This window comes from Dama dama, chromosome 18 (assembly GCF_033118175.1).
Source record: "Dama dama isolate Ldn47 chromosome 18, ASM3311817v1, whole genome shotgun sequence".
Classification (NCBI taxonomy): Eukaryota; Metazoa; Chordata; class Mammalia; order Artiodactyla; family Cervidae; genus Dama; species Dama dama.
Genome location: NC_083698.1, coordinates 106,090,721 through 106,104,760, shown reverse-complemented (window position 1 = coordinate 106,104,760; position 14,040 = coordinate 106,090,721). Strand labels below are relative to the sequence as shown.

At 46.1% G+C, this 14,040-nt stretch overlaps 1 long non-coding RNA gene across 1 annotated transcript; it reads left to right on the top strand.

Annotated features, from left to right (window-relative positions):
• The first annotated feature begins 711 nt into the window (after positions 1-711).
• On the top strand, positions 712-9,446 carry LOC133072954 (uncharacterized). The gene is made up of 3 exons (XR_009696827.1): positions 712-1,029; positions 4,950-5,218; positions 7,580-9,446. It is a non-coding gene; the product is annotated as an uncharacterized LOC133072954 (long non-coding RNA).
• Positions 9,447-14,040: the final 4,594 nt, after the last annotated feature.

Sequence of the window (14,040 nt, the reverse complement as noted above, 5' to 3'; positions counted from 1 at the left end):
CTGGGTTCGATCCCTGGGTTTGGAAGACGCCTTCTAGAGGAGAAGACACGTGATGCCTTCTAGAAGAAAGCTCTTGGAGAGTCCATGCTCCTACTTAGTTTTTGAGAAAGGCAGCTGGTCCATGCTGCAGTCTTCGAGGGAATGCCTGTCGAGACTCAGAAGGTTCTTGTGGCGCTCTGACCCTCTGGGATGCGCCACCTCCCCTGCTGACTGGCTCTCTGCGTTGTTAGCAGCAAGTGCTGTGTAAGCTGGAACTGAAATGTGGCTTTCCATGGAGGAGCTGCTTGGAAAAAGGGTCTTTCAAAGGAGCAGTTTCTCTAGTATAAAGTGAGTGTATGGGATGCTATGTGTCCCCCCAAATTCCTATGTCGGCATCCTAATCCCTAGTCCCTCAGAATGTGACATATTTAGATATGTGCTGTGGTTAGTCACTCAGTTGTGTTCAACTCTTTGTGGCCCCATGGACTGCAGCCCTCCAGGCTCCTCTGTCCATGGGATTCTGCAGGCAAGAATACTGGAGTGGGTTGCCATGCCCTCCTCCATGGGATCTTCCTGTCACAGGGATCAAACTCAGGTCTCCTGCATTCCTTCCTGGTGGATTATTTACTGTCTGAGCCACATAGCATTTAAAGAGGCAGTCAAATTACAGTGAAGTCATTATTACGGGTCCTAGTCCAATAGGACTGTATCATTCTAAGAAGACAAGATTAAGGCATAGACACGCACAGTGGGAAGACAGATGTCTGCAAGGCAAGGAGAGAAATCTCAGAAGGAAACGACCCTGCCGATATGTGATCCTGCACTTTCAGCCTCCACCCAGAACTGTGAGAAATAATCTCTGTTGTTTACCGCCTGCCGAGTGGCTTCGGTTGTGTCCACCTCTTTGCGACACTAGGGACTGTAGCCTGCCAGTCTCTATCCATGGGATTCTCCAGGCAAGAATACTGGAGTGGGTAGCCGTTGTTTCTCCAAGGGATCTTCGCGACCCAGGGATCGAACCTGAGTCTCTTGTGTCTCCTGTATTGGCAGGTGGGTTCTTTACCACTAGTGCCAGTTAGGAAGCCTGGTCTGTGGTATTTCATTATGGCAGCCACAGCAGAGTAATGTGGTGGGCAGGCCGGAAAGAATGGCTAGGGGCTCCTTTCACAAAAAATCTGATATGCTTGGTGGCCCCAGAAAAAGGCAAGTTTGGGTGTTTGTCTAATTGACAAAGGGTGACTTAGCTGTCAGGGCTCTGTGGCTTCTCACTGAGAAGGATTTGGGAGAAAGAAACAGAAAAAAGTATGACTGCAAATAAGTTTTAAAAGCATTCTGTAGGCAACCGCTGTGGAAGAAGAGGGAACCAAATTTATAACCATATAAATTTTAATAGGAGTTTATAATCTTTTATGACTGTTATCTCTAAGTTAGTCCCTATACATAAGATTAAATAAAAAATTACACTGGGCAGTGTGCCCAGATGACATAGATGGAAATAAGGCTCTTGGAAAGGATGACATAGGTCCAGGGGAAGGTCAGCTTGAGTAATCACACTGAAGGTCAAAAATCACAAATAAGAACTAATCTGTTTTAACTCCTATCCTTTAAACTGAGCAGGACCCCATGGGGCTCCTGGACCTGGGAACCTTTCTGTCCAGCCTCCAAGACCTTCCCTGAGTTCCAAGGGGGCAGATTCTAATCACGGAACAGTTGCTCATCAGGGAAGGGAGGAGGGGCTGAGAAACAGTAGAGCAGCCCTGGGGCGGGGTCCTGGTTCACCTCAAGGGATGCATACAATGAGTCAAGGTAAACTGGAAGTGGTCAAACAGGAGACGGCAAGAGTGAACAGAAGCATTTTAGGAATCAGTGAACTAAAATGGACTGGAATGGGCAAACTGAATTCAGATGATCATTATATCTACTACTGTGGGCAAGAATCCCTTAGAAGAAATGGAGTAGCCATCATAGTCAACATAAGAGTCTGAAATGCAGTACTTGGGTGCAATCTCAAAAATGACAGAATGCCCTCTGTTTGTGTCCAAGGCAAACCATTCAATATTACAGTAATCCAAGTCTATGCCCCAACCAGTAATGCCGAACAAGCTGAAGTTGAATGGTTCTATGAAGACCTATAAGACCTTCTAGAACTGACACCCAAAAAAGATGTCCTTTTCATCATAGGGGACTGGAATGCAAAAGTAGGAGTTCAAGAGGTTACTGGAGTAACAAGCAAATTTGGCCTTGGAGTACAAAATCAAGCAGGGCAATGGCTAATAGAGTTTTGCCAAGAGAACGCACTGGTCATAGCAAACACCCTCTTCCAACAACACAAGAGATGACTCTACACATGGACATCACCAGATGGTCAATACCAAAATCGTATTGATTATATTCTTTGCAGCCAAAAATGGAGAGGCTCTATATAGTCAGCAAAAACATGACTTGGAGCTGACTGTAGCTCAGATCATGACTCCTTTTGCCAAATTCAGACATAAACTGAAGAAAGTAGGGAAAATCACTAGACCATTTAGGTATGACCTAAATCAAATCCCTTACAATTATATAGTGGAAATGACAAATAGATTCAAGGGACTAGATCTGATAGACAGAGTGCCCGAAGAACTGTGGACGGAGGTTAGTAGCATTGTACAGGGGGTGGTGATCAAAACCATCCCCAAGAAAAATGCAAAAAGGCAAAATGGTTGTCTGAGGAGGCCTTACAAACAGCTGAGAAAAGAAGAGAAGCAAAAGGCAAAGGAGAAAAGAAAAAATATATCCATCTGAATGCAGAGTTACAAAGAACAGCAAGGAGAGATAAGAAAGCCTTCCTCAGTGATCAATGCAAAGAAATAGAGGAAAACCATAGAATGGGAAAGACTAGAGATCTCTTCAAGAAAATTAGAGATACCAAGGGAACTTTCCATGCAAAGATGGGCACAGTAAAGGACAGAAACGATATGGATCTAACAGAAACAGAAGATATTAAGAAGAGGTGGTAAGAAAACACAGAAGAACTATACAAAAAAGATCTTCATGACCCAGATAACCATGATGGTGTGATCACTCACCTAGAGCCAGATGTCCTGGAATGTGAAGTCAAGTGGGCCTTAGGAAGCATCACTATGAACAAAGCTAGTGGAGGTGATGGAATTCCAGTTGAGCTATTTCAAATCCTAAAAGATGATGCTGTGAAAGTACTGCACTCAATATGTCAGCAAATTTGGAAAGGTCAGTTTTCACTCCAATTCCAAGAAAGGCAATGCCAAAGAATGTTCAAACAACCACACAATTGCACTTATCTCACAAGCTAGCAAAATGCTCAAAATTCTCCAAGCTAGGCTTTAACTGTACATGAACCAGAACGTCCAGATGTTCAAGGTGAATTTAGAAAAGGTAGAGGAACCAGAAATCAAATAGCCAACATCTGTTGGTGCATAGAAAAAGCAAGAGAATTCTACAAAAACATCTACTTCTGCTTTATGGACTATGCCAAAACCTTTGACTGTGTGGATCACAACAAACTGTGGAAAATTCTTCAAGAGATGGGAATACCAGATGACCTGACCTGCCTCCTGAGAAATCTGTATGCAGGTCAAGAAACAACAGTTAGAACTGGACATGGAACAATGGATGGGTTCCACATGGGGAAAGGAGTATGTCAAGACCATATTGTCATCTTGCTTATTCAACTTATATGCAGAGTACATCAGCAAAATGCCAGGCTGGATGAAGCACAAGCTGGAATCAGATTGCTGGGAGAAATATCAATAACCTCAGATATGCAGATGACACTACCCTTATGGCAGAAAGTGAAGAGGAACTAAAGAGCCTCTTAATGAAAGTGAAAGAGGAGAGTGAAAAAGTTGGCTTAAAACTCCACATTCAGAAAACTAAGATCATGGCATCTGGTTCCATCACTTCATGGCAATTAGATGGGGAAACAGTGGAAACAGTGAGAGACTATTTCTGGGGCTCCAAAATCACTGCAGATGGTGATTGCACCATGAAATAAAAGAGGCTTGCTCCTGGGAAGAAAACCTATGATCAACCTAGACAGCATATTAAAAACCAGAGACATTACTTTGCCAACAAAGGTCCATCTAGTCAAAGAATATGGCTTTTCCAGTAGTCATGTACGGATGTGAGAGTTGGACCATAAAGAAAGCTGAGTGCTGAAGAATTGATGTTTTTGAACTGCGGTGTTGGAGAAGACTCTTGAGAGTCCTTTGGACTGCAAGGAGATCAAACCAGTCAATCCTAAAAGAAATCAGTCCTGAATATTCATTGAAAGGACTGATGCTGAAGCTCCAATACTTTGGCCACCTAATGTGAAGAGATGACTCACTGGAAAAGACCCTGATGCTGGGAAAGATTGAAGGCAGGCAGAGAAGGGGATGACAGAGGATGAGATGGTTGGGTGGCATCACCGACTCGATGGACATGAGTTTGAGTAAGCTCTGGGGGTTGGTGATTGACAGGGAAGCCTGGCCCGCTGCAGCCCATGGAGTTGCAGAGTTGGACATGACTGAGCGACTGAACTGAACTGACATCTTTGAGCTCTTCACAGAACTAAAACCCAATAAATGAAAGATGTCCACATTCTTCACCCCAGAGAAGATCTCTTGAGGCCAGATTAAAGAAGCCAGAGAAGTTCATCAAGAGATTACCAGAACCACATTAGAGAAGCACAGGCCGTACTCTTATCAGCAACCCTAGCTGTCCTTGAGCCATTGCTGTCAAACTCCTCACCAAACCCTCACGGGTTCAGTCAGTTCAGTTCGGCGGCTCAGTTTTGTCCGACTCTTTGCAACCCCATGGACTGCAGCACGCCAGGCTTCCCTGTCCATCACCAACGCCTGAAGCTTGCTCCTCAACCTTGCAGGTTGGGACACAGTTTTGTGAGACAGGAGCTCACTGTGTCTCCCTTTGCCTGGCAGAGCAATAAAGCTATTGTTTTCTACTTCACCCAGAACTCCTGCCTCTGAGATTGGATTCGGCATCTGTGCACAGAGGCCGATCTCTCAGCATCACCCTGATGACAGCTTCTGCACAATCCCTCGGGCTGTCACTTTCCATCAAGAAGCCTCTCCAAGCAGGAAAGGCTGCTTAGTGTGCAGATGGTCTCTGGGCATGGCCAGTCACCCCAGGAGACCTGTATGGTGCCCCAACCCCTCACACCCGCTGTGAATGGAGCAAGAAACTGTCCCAGGAGCAGAGGGCTCCCTTGTCTACAAGACAGGTGAGTCATGGGCAGAGGACGGACAAGGTCCTCCAGAGGTTTTCTTGGTGAAAGTCAAGGAACTTCATCAGTTAATCAACTAGAAGCAAGATTAAAACATTCTCTGGAGACCTTCTAGTTTTGTTTGCTAGCAGCTGCATGGACATCCTAATTCCAGCTGAGTGGCTTGAAACCCAGGTGCCAGGGCTTCTGATATTCCCAGTTAATTCTCAGAAGCATGTTTATTGTCATCTATGCCAGTCATTTGTTTCAGTGACTAGGACAAGTTTCCCAAGAAAGTTTGGAGGCAGCTAGCCTCCCCCATTAGTTTTCTTTTAAAAATTTATTTTTAATTGGAGGATAATTGCTTGACAATGTTGTGTTGGTTTCTGCCACTCATCAGCATGAATCAGCCATAGGTATACACATGTCTCCTTCCTCTTGAATTTTCCTCCCACCTCCTACCCCACTAGGTTGTCACAGAGCACCAAGCTGAGGTCCCTGTGCTTACAGCAACTTCCCATTAGCCATCTATTTTACATATGTGGTGGTTTAGTAGCTAAGTCATGTCCAATTCTTCCAACACATTTTACACACAGTAGTGTATATTTCACTAAACACATTCTGACTTTTTCTGCCACAGGTGTGTCCCATATCCCACAACACCTGTGACTTGACAGATTATGTGAAAATCAAGCCTCTATTTTAAGTGCACCAAATGTTTCAAGAGATCGTGTAGCCTCGGAATGTCAGAGTCTGCCTGGGGTCGCTGACTCAGGACTTTGGCCGGGGGCAGAGGGCACCTGAGTCACAGTGGGTGGGGTAGTTGGCTGCCCAGAGGGTGTGATGAACTGGAGTCTGACTGAGTCTACCTTCAACATTCCACGGAGGGTCAAGCTGGTGTTTAGAAGCACAAATTGCCTCGGTCTCCTCTCCATTTGGATCAGGCCTTCAACTAGCTGCCCCTGGGAGGGTAGAGGCACAAGGCCCAGCTCCCTGCAAGGCAAGGTGTGCCAATATGCAGGCAGGAGGCCGTGTCCCAGCTCAGCAGGCTGAAAACCAGACCCAGCCGATTAAGTTCTCTGGGCCTGTTCACCTCCCTGGAGACATGTCTCAGGGGAGAGAAAACTTTGCCCTCTGCCCCGCTGGCCCCAGTGATGTGAGCTGGTTTCATCTTTCCCATGAACCCAGCATATCTTGCAATCAAGCACCCCTTAAATTCTCTTTCCGAAGTTATTTTACTAGGCTTTGCTAATGGGCACAAAACTGTCTCTTATATTCCTCCACTACTGAGAAGCCTAATCACCATCCCATAGGGAGAAGGCCACAGACCTCTCGGTTCCCACCCCTCCTTTGCCAACTTCTCCTCCAAACGAACCACCTCCGCCTTCCCCGACCCTGGTCTGTGCCAGTCCAATCAATGACACCACCCTTCAAAATCCAGGATTAATCTTAGATTCTTCTCCTTTTTTCACACCTTAAATCCAACAGCAAGATCTACTATCTTGACCTGCAAAATATATCGTATTATCCAGCTTCTACAATTCTACAATTTCTATTTATACTTTATTTCAAGCCATTGTCATTTCTCACTTCAACTATCAGGACAGCCCTCCAGCTAGTGTCATGCCATCTACTTTTGTCCCACCTGGAAAGGTGACTGTGTATACATCCCTCCCTTGCTCAAAGTCCTCCAGTGGCCTTCTGCAAACATTTATACAAAATCTCCACTACAGCCTAAAAGGCCCAATGTGACTTGGCTCCCGGCTCCCTCCTGCCCCGTTTCCTCACTCACTTCTCCAGTCACCCCAGTCTCCCTGGATGTGCTGGGTCCTGCCCTGGGGTCTTGGCACTTGTTGTCCCCACATCTGGAATACTCAGAGCCGGGGAGAACAGTCCAGGCTTCCTTGTACCCGTGAGTAGGGCACATAGTGAGGAGAGGTCAGTGGGCACAAGGGACTGTATTAGCAGACAGACGGGGATCAGATAAGAACAAGGTGTCTACCCAGCCAGTGCTGGCTTGGAGACAAGCTGATGACTGGTACTTGAGATGTAGTACATCACCCACAGGGGCCAGTGGGAAACCAACAGCGACATGCATGCTCAGTCGTGTACAATTCTTTGTGACCACAAGAACTGTAGCCCGCCAGGCTCCTCTGTCCATGGGATTTCCCAGGCAAGAATACTGGAGTGGGTTGCCATGTCTTTCTCCAGGGGATCTTCCTGACCCAGGGATCAAACTTGTGTCTCCTGCACTTCTGAGCCACTGGGGAAGCCCATAGGAAATGGGAGGTGTTGGAAACACTCCTGGAATTTAGACTCTGCCTCGTTGAGACATCACCCTGAATCAGAAAGTGACTGGATTGCATTTTCTGCTCCCAGGTAGCATGGAGAGCTCCTAATGGCAGAAAAAGTCTGGTTGTACATCTTGCCCCCCTGAGTCAACGGCCAGTGCACATTCACACCTGCTACACCAATGTTGATGTTTCTGGAACAAAGTGCAGTAGCCTCTAATCTCACCAAACAGTGGCCCCTGGCTGCCCAGGATGGTTCTCTCTCACCCCGAAGTCACATCATGACCAGAAGAGTCCTTGTTCCTACCCTCAGCCCCTGTTCAGAGTTTGGTCAGGGCTTTTCTGATGATGACCATCCCCTCCTGGGTAATGGAAGGTGGGGCAGGACCTATGTTTTGCTGGCTTCAGGAGAGCCCTCCACAGCGACCATGTCCCATGGTCTCTGCAGTAGGCTCAAGTCCACACCAAATCATCAACATGAAGCCCCCATTCCTGAAGGCACACCAAGCAGAAGCTCTATCCCAGTGACACCGGAGAAATACGACAGCATCCTGTCCCTGCCTGCGGTGGCGTGTAAGTCCTTCCCGGGTTGGAGAACATTCGTCACATTTTAGCCAGCAATTCCATGACTGTGCTGTTTGCCTCTATGCTTGTCAAGGTCTTAGTCCTTCCCCTTGTTAATTTTGGAGGAACCAGCTCTTCTGTGTGTGACTCTCACATCCCTCCAAACCTCAGCCCCAGTGATGGGTCTCAACTTCCCTGAAGGGTCTCTTGGTTCTGCCCCAGAAGGAAAGTGAGTCTGAAGGTTGAAATTCCTGTGCCATTCTGGGACAGGTATGGTTTCTAGGAAGTATTCAGGCAGTGTTTGAAATAGGTGTCATAATAAAAATTGAAGGATAAGATTTGAGTAAAATGAAACCAGAATTACTCATAGCTCATCTAGCCAGAGAAGGTTCTAAAGTTATTATTTTTCAACAGCATGTTGATGAAAAGGGAAATGAGCCAACTCAGGGTTATAATTGGATCTCAAGCAGCATACCTGAGCTTCGTAGCCAGGATCAGGAGACCTTGAGAACCGAGGTACCTGCTGCTATCTGATGTCAGACACCCGGTAGCAGGCGATTTAGCACAAAGCAGCTTTGAGTCACTGAAATGGAGCTGTGGTCCTTACCCTGCAACCAGGTCCTCTGCCTACTTTCTGCCAGTGGAAAACTTTAGTCAAAGAGTAAGTTTAATCAGAGAAGTGAGAAATGCTCAAAAAGAAGAAAACAGTCTAGAGAGACTAAATGATAATAATATAGTCACTAAGCATAGTCAAGGGCCTTTAGTTCTTTCTTAAGGGCTGTAGATAATATTCTGAGCCATATTCTGTGAGCTGTCTCATAGATACCAAAGTCCCAGATAAAGAAGTTAACTACATGATGATCAGACTGTACCCAGGGCTTGAGCTGTCACAATTCCGAGGATTGACTGCAAAGAAACGGGAACAAGTGCACTCCGGAACTAAAGATTCAGTTCAGTTGCTCAGTCGTGTCTGGCTCTTTGTGACCCCATGGACTGCAGTACGCCAGACTTCCCTGTCCATCACTAACTCCTGGAGATTACTCAAACTCATGTCCATTAACTCAGTGATGCCATCCAACCATCTCATCCTCTGTCATCCCCTTCTCCTCCTGCCTTCAGTCATTTCCAGCATCAGAGGCTTTTCCAATGAGTCAGTTCTTCACATCAGGTGGCCAAAGTATTGGAGTTTTGCTTCAGCATCAGAACTTCCAATGAACATCCAGGACTGATCTCCTTTAGGATGGACTGGTTGGGTCTCCATGCTGTACAAGGGACTCTCAAGAGTCTTCTCCAACACCACAGTTCAAAAGCAACAATTCTTTGGCTCTCAGCTTTCTTTATGGTCCAACTCTCCCACCCATACATGACTACTGGATAAACCATAGCTTTGAATAGACGGACCTTTGTTGGCAAAGAAATGTCTCTGCTTTTTAATAAGCTGTCTAGGTTGGTCATAACTTTTCTTCCAAGGAGCGAGTGTTTTTTTTTTTTTTTTTTTTTTATTTCATGGCTGCAGTCACTATCTGGAGTGATTTTGGAACCCAAGAAAATAAAGTCTGTCACTGTTTCCATTGTTTCCCCATCTATTTGCCATGAAGTAATGGAACCAGATGCCATGTATTAGTTTTCTGAATGTTGAGTTTTAAGTCAACTTTTTTACTCTCCTCTTTCACTTTCATCAAGAGGCTCTTTAGTTCTTCTTTGCTTTCTGCCATAAGGGTGGTGTCATCTGCATATCTAAGGTTATTGATATTTCTCTTGGCAATCTTGATTCCAGCTTGTGCTTCATCCAGTCCAGCATTTTTCATGATGTACTCTGCATATAAGTTAAATAAGCAGAGTGACAATATACAGCCTTGACATACTCCTTTCCCAATTTGGAACCAGTCTGTTGTTCCATGTCCAGTTCTAACTGTTGCTTCTTGACCTTCATACAGATTTTTCAGGAGGCAGGTCAGATGGTCTGATATTCCCATCTGTTGAAGAATTTTCCACAGTTTGTTGTGATCCACACAGTCAAAGGCTTTGGCACAGTCTATGAAGCAGATGTTTTTCTGGAACTGTTGCTTTTTTGATGATCCAGTGGATGTTGACAATTTGATCTCTTGTTCCTCTGCCTTTTCTAAATCCAGCTTGAATATCTGGAAGTTCATGGTTCATGTACTGTTGAAACCTGGCTTGGAGAATTTTGAGCATTACTTTGCTAGCGTGTGAGATGAGTGCAATTGTGCGGTAGTTTGAACATTCTTTGGCATTGCCTTTCTCTGGAATTGCAATGAAAACTGACATTTTCCAGTCCTGTGGCCACTGCTGAGTTTTCCAAATTTGCTGGCATATTGAGTGTAGTACTTTCACAGCATCATCTTTTAGGATTTGAAATAGCTCAACTGGAATTCCATCACCTCCACTGGCTTTGTTCTAACTGTACCTAAATGAACATGATGCTAGTCAGACCACTGATGACCAACTGAAGATGACGATTAGAGATGACTGTGCTGTTTCTGTATGAAGCCTCCCCCACTCTGTCTATAAAAGCTCTCACCCACTGCTTGTCAGGTGGGGGGAGCCGGCCTTTGGACAGATGTCTGTCACCCTCTCCCCGCGCCCCCCCATCCCCTGACAAAGTTGCCAGCAACTGAAATAAAGCAAACTTTTCTTTCCACCAACCTGTCCTGTTTACAGGCTTTTGAGCGGCAGCGGCTGGAGACCTCACGCATACCTTCGGCTAACATCGTGAACCCATCAATCTGTAAAATGGTGCTCAGGCTCAAATATGCAACCATTTCTATTTCTTTCTGGTACTAATTTCATAGACTTTTGCTGCAGAATTGTAGACCTGGATACTTGAAGCGTTTTGTAGAGGAGGGGTTGGGGTACCGGGTCCACACTAGGTCACAGGGCTTCCCAGGGGTAGCACTTGAGGGAACCCAGGACCCTGACCCTGGGTAAGACCCACCAGAAGCCGTTTCTCACAGCACCTGATTCATATCAACCGAATACACAACCTTGCACCGTGAACAACCTCACACCTTTTCTTGGATTTTTCAGACAAAACGGGAAAAGTACCTGTTCTGATATTCCGACCCGTTTAGCCTCACAGAAGAACAAGAAGGAAACCAGTCCATCCCTTCTTTTAGGCGGTGGCCCGGCTATCTTGCGCTGGAGAAATGGCCGAGTAGAGAAGTCTCAAGCTTGGATTAGGAAGAGGTGTGGTCAGCTTTACAGACGGAAACTGGGTTCGAGGATAGACTGAACCAGGAGCCCCAGCAGAGGTGACCCAAGGCACATCCCCGCTTCTTTCCGTCTCTCCCAGGAAAGCAGAGGACATGGCGCCCGCCCCCCAGGCCCGCGGACGCACAGACTCCTGGGTAAATCCTTCCCATCGCCGCCGCATCCTCGGGGGAGGGCCCGCCTAGGGGAATTATCGGCCCCAGCTGAGTGTCTCTGTTGCGCCTTAACAGCTTGGGACGCGAGTTCCAGTCTGTGGATCACTTCTAAGTGGGGCTCTGTCTGGGGAGAGAGGGGAGCCACAGAACTGGCCTGAAGGGTTATAGAGAACTCTCTAGAACCACCATCCCATAGTACCTGTTTGTAGAACTCAGCCTGTGGTTCAGGAGATAAACTTTCTTCTCTAAGAAGTTTCTCTAGGAAACAGTCGCTAGTTTGTATTGTCTGTCCATGGTGGGAAGCCACAGGGAAATATGTTCTCATTGTGGTAGAGTATCTACAGCATAGAAACTTGCCCTTTTGCCCATTTGTAAGTGTGATTCAGCGGCCTTTAGGACTTCCACATTGTTGTGCATCCATCAACGCTGCTTTCAAACTTTAAACTCAAGCAGAAGCAGTGTACTCAGGAAGCAATAAACTCCCCACTCCCTAATCCATAGTGACACAAGAGACGCCAGTTCGATCCTTGGGTTGGGAAGATCCCCTGGAAGAGGAAATGGCAACCCACTCTGGTATTCTTGCCTGGAGAATCCCATGCAGAGAGGAGCCTGGTGGGCTACAGTCCTTGGGGGTCTCAGAGTCAGACACGACTGAGCACACTCACTCGCTTCTGTATTTGCATCCCTCTCGCCCTCCCGGCCACCCAGAACCTCTATTCTACTTTCTATGTCTGTGAATTTGCCTAGATACTGCATATAATGGAATCATACAGTATTCATCCTATTGTGTCTGGCTTATTTCACTTAATGTTTTCAAGGTTAACCCCTGATTAAGGAAAGTTTTAAAATAAATATTCAGTGCTCATAGAAAAGTTTGGTAGTATAATAATTAGAAATAAAATGATTGAGGGCTGCCCTGATGAAAATTAACCTTTCCCAAGCACTTTCTATGTGCCAGGTGCTATACTGGGAAGGGCACATAGTTGTTTTTAAAACCCTTTCAAGAATAGCATGATGAAGAGGTTGTCATCTTCATATTACAGGTGAGTATGAACGAGATGAAGCCACATGGTTCTAAGGGTTGAGTCAGTCATTTGGAGCTGGGTTCCAATTCTTACCTTCTCAATTGCCCTTGCTGTCCCACAATTCCTTCCTTGTTTTCTTTCCCCACATCACTGCTGTTTGAACCTTTAAGTTAGCACCTACTACAGGCTTTCCTCATAACTCAGAATCTGCCTACAATGCAGGAGACCTGGGTTCGATTCCTGGGTTGGGAAGATCCCCTGGAGAAGGTAATGGCAGCCCACTCCAGTATTCTTGCCTGGAGAATCCCATGGACAGAGGAGGCCTGGCGGGCTACAGTCCATGGGGTTGCAAGAGTTGGACATGACTTAGCAACTGAACCACCAAACCACCATAACAAACTCCTGAGTATTAGAGTTATTTGTGTGTTTTGTCCTGACTGCCTGATGGGATGGGTTTTGGAGTGAAGACACTGATTTTCAGGGCTCAAAACAGTGCTTGGCACACTGCAGGCTGTAATAAATGTTTGCAGACTTGATTGAACAGCACGCCTGCCACAGTTACACTTTGTACAAAGAGCACCCCCTCTTCCCCCCATGTCTCCTGCCTCCCGGGGGCTCTTAAATTCGTTTAATCAAGGTTTTTGTTTTGAACCAGAAAGCAACTTGGCTTGTTTCCTGGAATTGACTTAATCTCCCCACCTGTGATCTCATTTCTCACTTGGTTCAGCACGCCCCCCCGCACCCCCCCCCCATCCCAGAGGTCTTAGAAAAAGGAGAACCTTAGGTCTTTGCTGTTGCCACAATATTAATTTTTTTTTGACTGTTTTTTAATAGTTTCTTCTTCCAGCTTTGTAGGATACATGTGAATCAGCATCCAAGCAAATATGATTACAAGCACATTTTTCATATTCCTGGCTTTCCCTCTAACCCAGAGGAGAGCCACAAAAAGGCCCACCTGCTTCTGACAAGCGTGGTTAGTAGATTAAACTCTGGCTGTGCATGTGTTCATGAGGATAACAGGGAATTTGCATTACAGAGGAATACCCACAACCACACAAAGAATCTCGAGAGACAGGCAATACCACTGGGTAGGGGTGGAGGTGCCGATGTGGGTGCGGGTGGGGGTGGGCTATGAGGGTCTATGGAAGGAAGGCATCCTTTACCTGAGTGCTGAGTGCTCCTCCGTCTGGCCTCTGGGGCCCTCTGAGGCTCTGTAAGAGTTTATGCAGGAAGAACCAAGAGGCAGCAGTAAAAGACAGGGCAGGGGTAAATTACGAACTGAGTTTCAGTCAAGATATTATTAAAGAAGTTGTTAAAAAATGGCTCAGTAGGTTCACTGGGATGCCTGGTATTGTGAATAAATACATCTTAAGATCTTCTCCCAAGTAACTGTCCAAAGGATATCATTTCCTTTTTTTCCCTGATCCCCATTAGTGTAAACAGGGTGAAGTTTAATCTGAAATATGGAGAACCTGGTGACTCAGTGGCAAAGAATCCACCTGCAATGCAGGGGACACTGGTTAAAACCTTGATTCAGGAAGATTCCCCTGGAGAAGGAAATGGCAACCCACTCC